Source organism: Anomaloglossus baeobatrachus, chromosome 6 (genome assembly GCF_048569485.1).
Source record: "Anomaloglossus baeobatrachus isolate aAnoBae1 chromosome 6, aAnoBae1.hap1, whole genome shotgun sequence".
Classification (NCBI taxonomy): Eukaryota; Metazoa; Chordata; class Amphibia; order Anura; family Aromobatidae; genus Anomaloglossus; species Anomaloglossus baeobatrachus.
In genome coordinates, this window is record NC_134358.1 from 436,641,544 (window position 1) to 436,647,990 (window position 6,447).

Here is a 6,447-nt window from a genome sequence, read left to right on the forward strand (position 1 = left end):
CCTTCTGGCGGAAGACAAGGAGGGGCAAGAGGAAGGCAAAACTCGTCTTATCGGATACAGACCAGATCTCAGGTATGACTAATATAGTCTACAATATTTCCTCCCATAACTTAACACACTTTGAGTCTCAGGTCCTACAGAGGGGCCTATCTTTTTGCCCTACCCCCTCATTTAACCCATTTCAGTTAGATCAGGAAATGAGGCGCTTTTTCAGGAGCCTTAGGCTCAAGGCCCACTTCGCGGCCCATAGTGAGACTAACACACGAAATGATGACGTAGAGCACAATCCCGACACACTCTCACTACGTAACCTTAATCTCAGGCTCTCTAGCACATTCAATCCCCCAAAGACCTACCATCCGGTCGAAACTTACATTTCACTGGTTACCAATGATGTCAACAAAACACTCAGGGACATTGAGAGTGGTGAGTATAGGGTTAAATACAATATGACACCCGATGAGAAAAGGGCCATTCAAGACCTCAAGAATAATAAGAAAATCATAATCAAACCCGCCGACAAAGGAGGCTCTATTGTAGTACTCGATAAAACATACTATTTAGCCGAGATACACAGACAACTAGAGGATAGATCCACTTACCTGCCCATTGCCCAGGACCCCACATCCCAAATTCAGAATTTGATTAAGGACAAGGTAGATTACCATTTACACCTAGGGACCATAGACAAGAAACTTGCTGAATTTCTCATTAAGTCCAATCCTGTTACACCTGTTTTCTACATTCTACCAAAAATACATAAGAATCTCCAGACGCCTCCAGGGCGACCCATAGTGGCCTCGACAGACTCAATCCTTTCACCACTAGCAATTACCATCGAAAAGATTCTCACGCCACTTATACCCAGAATCCCATCATATTTAAAAGATACATCGGACTTTTTGACACAGGTGACACAATTTGGCACCCTTCCATCTGAGTGTTTGCTCGTTACGTTTGATGTAAACAGCTTATACACGAGTATCGAGCACTCTGATGGCATTCAAGCTGTAGATTGGTTTCTTGATTTACACAAAATATTAACACCAGGACAACAGTCACTATGTATGGACCTATTACATTTAGTCCTAGGACATAACTATTTTCTATTCGAGGACCAATTCTACATACAACAAAGGGGTACCGCCATGGGATCAAACATGGCACCACCCTATGCGAATATCTACATGGCGCACTATGAGACAACATACATCTACAATCACCCTCTGTGGAGACAGCACACTCTGTTGTGGAAAAGGTACATAGATGATGTATTTGTCATTTGGCACGGTAGCATGGACTCTCTTAATGAATTTCACCGAGACATCAATTCCTATAGAATAGGGCTCACTTTCACTATTCACAGTGATCCGAAACAAATTAACTTCTTAGACACCATGGTTCTTCTATCCCCCAGTGGCACTATTAGTACGGATCTTTTTGTGAAATCAACGGACAGAAACAGCCTTTTGCATTTCTCTAGCTGCCATCCTTCCCACACTAAGAAAGCCTTGCCTCTCTCACAGTCTAAGAGAATTGAGCGGATTGTCTCCGATCCCTCACAACGCCAAACTAGATTACAGGAGATGGGACACAAATTTATGTCTAGAGGCTACCCTAGTAACATCGCCTACAATTGTACGTCGAAACCACGTCCTAGGCATAACAACACCCCACGCATCACCTGTGTCCAAACATATCATCCCTTCTCGCCTCTGTTTAGAGGTATTATTTCCAAACATTGGTCCCTCCTTCAAACAACCTACCCCTCCATTACTGAATTTTCAACTTTACCCTTATTTTGTCACAAAAGACCTAGAAATCTGAGGGACAATCTCGTTAGGGCTGATGTAGGATCTGCACACACCGAAGCACGTCAAATCTTCCTTGGGACTCCCAGAAATGGAAATTTTCCGTGTCTACATTGCTTACAATGTAACAACCTCACCCGAGGTAACTCCTTCACACATCCACATACAGGCAAAAGTTACCCCATTAGAGGTTTCTTCACATGTGACTCCTCCTATGTCGTATACCTGATCAAGTGCCCTTGCGGTCTCGGATATGTTGGGGAGACCACCCAACATATCCGAGACCGCATAAGTAAACACAAATCTACAATACGGTGTCAACAGATCCTTTTACCCGTTCCACATCATTTTGTGTCACACAATCACACAGTGGCCCAACTGAGATTTCAGGTAATCGAGCATATCCCACCCATACGCAGAGGTGGTGACAGAATAAGAAAACTCAAGGAAAGGGAGTCCTTCTGGATTTACACCTTGGGCACGCTTGAACCTAAGGGTCTGAATCGCGAGTATGAAGTATACACTTGACTCTACTTTGCAAGGGTCTCCTATTTTGTCTTTTTCTTTCGTTTTATAATAATCATTATTGATGGTACATGAATTGTTACGCAGATTATGTCTGATTTTGTCTGATTTCCATGTCTAACCCTTCTTCTCTTTTCTTCACCTCCAGGTTCCCTTAGTCACGTGAAACGCCTGCCGCACCCGACCATGACCCACTGTTTCACCTTAGAAGTCACGCACCCTACACTTTCACTTGCCAGCACTGTCTTAGGTTTGTATTAGGTATGCACCAACACTATATTTCTTCGTATTGGGAATGCACCAACACTATATATTAGGAATGCACTAACACTATATTCTTGCCTAGCATGTTTCACTCACGCCGCATGAGCATGTGTCTTTGGCATGTTTCACTGATATTACACTACCCTTCAGTATCCGTCATATCCCACACCAATAAAGTTTTTCACAGTTCTGTCTTTCTTCCTTTTTCTTTCGTTTCTATCTTTCTATCCCACCTCTTCTCCTGCTTACAATCCCTTTTCTTCCCTAGTGTCTGTATCACCCCATTTTAGCACTATAACAGCCCACATTAGACATACACTACCTTCCTCTATAACCTTTGTATGCTCCTCCTTTTCCTTTCTTCCTTTCCCTTAAATTCCCCCTAATCTCTATGCTCTTATCTTCATGATTATCATATCTTCTTAAATCACCATTATATGTCCCCTTTCATGCTTTGCTCCACTACCTTCCTTTATAACCTTTGTATGATCCTCCTTTTCCTTTCTTCCTTTCCCTTAAATTCCCCATAATCTCTATGCTCTTATCTTCCTAATTATCATATCTTCTTAAATCACCATTATATGTCCCCTTTCATGCTTTGCTCCACCCACGTTAACATAATCAAACAATCCATTACACACACACATGCCCAATCCCATTATAACCTTTAATGTCTATTTATCCCATCCACCGCCTTAGCTGTCAGCGGTTGTTTACAAACAACACCTCGCTCCATAGGCACACGCTGATTTTCACCCGCTCTGCGCATGCGCGAGATTTGACGCTAATGCGCATGCGCGGGCGTGCGGTTCATCAGCCTCACTGCGTTCCACTCCTAAACAGGAAGTGGACGCAGCTGTGATAACCGGCCACACATAAAAGAACCCACAGCCACCTATGCACACCGCTGACGCCACTACAGGGGACCCCCTTACCAACTAACCGCAGGTACGACCTAAATGGCACTTTTTTATCCCTTTTACCTCTTCTCATCCAGGCCTGGCCATTTCCTAAATCCCTTGCATTTTAATTACAGGCTTCCTTACATTAATTCATTCGGCTGCTCTGCCATCTCCTCCTCATTGGAAGGTATATCTCTGTATTTCCTTGTCTGTTCATCTCCTTTTGCATTTACCCTCATATACTAATGTGATTGATATATACCATTATACTATGGAATTTCTTTATTTACACAGCATTCCTGCGTTGATTGGATTAACATACATTAAGCAGGATACCTCATCTGCAGACCCACCACGTACTCCTTTGATGCTCTTTGATACACCTCTATGTATAAATCTGCCTTTTGAGTGATTTCCCCCTCATAGGAAGATATATTGGTGCATTATATTCTTATAACTTGTATAGCTTTCTGGATTTCCCCACATCCACCTGATGTGTGGCTGTGATTGATATATACCTGTTCTATCCACACAGGATTTTCGCTTTTTCCTGCTTGAAATCCCCCTGACCTAAACAAGACACATCAGGTGAAGTTTATCACCCCGCACCACAACCTATTTACAGCGGTACACTCTAACATACTGACCTGGTCAGATTCAGCGAGACCAGGTACATATGATCAGTTGTTCCCCCTTTTACTATTACCTCTACCAACCCTGCCACACGGGTAGGTACACTCCTTTTTCTCTTCTTTCCTCTCCCCTCTTACTTCCATTGCTCCCCTTTTTTCCTTTTTCTTTTTTCTCTTTTTTTTTTCTCTTTTCATGGCCTCATTTTTTTGTCATATGTACCATCAACAGATAACCTGAAATTACCTCGTGACGTGACCTTTCACCCAGGTGATCGGACACTCTATCCGATTTTGACTGACCATCACTAATCAGTTTTCCTACTGTGGTACGTTCATATATATAAGGGCCTTGGCCGGTACCCTATACATTTATTTATCTAATCTAACTACCTATGTACATTAGCTCCCTATATGAGCACAGATTATATCATAATTCTCTTTTTTCATGTTTTTCACCATTTGACTCCTGTAGGAGACTTACTCTGTTACATACCTATTCACGGCACGTCATTGATGGGCATTTTGCATAGCATCATACACACAGGTTTACCTACAAGGTACGCCTCCCCTTTTCAATTCTTGCTTGGACTTGGATAATCAGACTTTTTACTAAATTCTGTTCTATTCATACAATCCATGGATAATTGTCTTTCTTATCTCCTTTTACCATAGACCGCGTGCGCAGTCTTTCCATTAGTTTTGACGATCAGTTTTTGTCTCCTATTCACACTGATGTAATTTGACAGCTCTCTTGACACATAGGTACGTGTCCAAATATTAAGTATTGTCACTTCTCTAATGATTGTCTTCATGTCTCAACAGATTGTCACTTAGCCTAATGGAGTTATTATTATTTTTTTATGTTCCCCCTATTAGTGCCTATGAAATCTATGTATATGTTGTTTTGTGATCTTTGCGGTTTCCGCCATTTCCCCTACATGTATGATGTATTATATTATTTGAAAGCATAACAGTGTTTTACTGTTTTTTCATTTGTATTCTAATTTTTTATGTATAATTTTCTCTTTCACTAGTCCTAATGTCCCTGTAAAAGATCCAGGTGGATCGAAACGTCGGACAGACTAATTTTTGTAAATACACAATAAAACATGTTTTTCAAGCCATATCAAGGACTCTTCCATTACATTGTGGTGTGCCGGATAGACTTTATTGTATTCCTGACTGTGGGTTGACAGTAGGTGGGATCTAGAACTTCCTCATCAATTGTTGTGTTTGCACTCCCCTCACCCTCAGACCGAGCCTCTTCTTGCCCTGACCGAATATTTAAGTTGTCATCCCAATCTGGTATCTGCGTCTCATCATCATCAGTATGTTCCTCATTGTCTATAACAACAGGTGTTACAGTTTGTGAAAAAGGGTCAACATTATGCTCAGAAACTTGGTCCTCACTGCCTGAATCAGAGTCACAAAGGTTCTGGGCATCACTGCAGACCATTTCCGGGTCTGTACTCACTGTAGCTTGGGAGCAGACGTCTGATTCCCAGGCTATAGTGTGACTGAACAGCTCTGCAGACTCAGCCATCTCAGTTCCACCATACTGTGCAGGGCGGATGGAAACTTCAGAGCTGGGAGAATGCAAGTGTGATTGGGCTGACAACTCAGAGGACTGGTGTTTTTTGGATGCGGTAGTTGAGGTGGCGGAGAGGGCACTTGTTGGACCACTTGAGATCCTTTCAAGCATTTTCCTTTTTTGGCCATCATCTACCTTTGTTCCAGTTGTTCGTGTCCGTAAAAAAGGGAGCACATCGGATTGTCCACGGTAAGTAGTAGACATCTTACTTTTGCTGGAAGATGGTCTATCTTCAGCAGATGTTAATGGAGCTTTGCCACCTTCCCCACGGACAAACCCTTTTTTTCCTTTTCCAACACGCCTCTTCCCCTTTCCACCAGCATCTGTCATTTTGCCACTCATTTTGATTGCGACAAGATTGTGCACTTAAAATGTGGTAGTAAAAATTGAGAGGTGTTGTAGATTGCAGCGGTGGTCTAGCTTTATTAACAGCAGAATAAACAACAATAATTATCCCTGACAATGCAACTACGGCCCTTAAACTGGCAGCATAGTTTACTAGTATAATGGCTTAGTAACAATAAGTTTGAGTGTGCAATAAAGAGGTTCTGCAAATAGATTTGCACTAGTGGGACACTAATGGAAGTCCAACTGCCAATTTTAGGATGCCACTAAGTTTACTCAGTGTTTGCTAGTATAATTGGCTTAGTAACAATGAGTTTGAGTGTGCAATGCAGGCAGACGTGCTGCAAATATCTTTGCACTAGTGGGACAATAATGAA

General features: G+C 42.1%; 1 long non-coding RNA gene across 1 annotated transcript; it reads left to right on the forward strand.

The window, feature by feature from the left end:
* On the forward strand, positions 1 to 4,120 carry LOC142244417 (uncharacterized). Its single transcript, XR_012724541.1, has 3 exons — positions 1 to 72; positions 2,485 to 2,586; positions 4,038 to 4,120. It is a non-coding gene; the product is annotated as an uncharacterized LOC142244417 (long non-coding RNA).
* Positions 4,121 to 6,447: the final 2,327 nt, after the last annotated feature.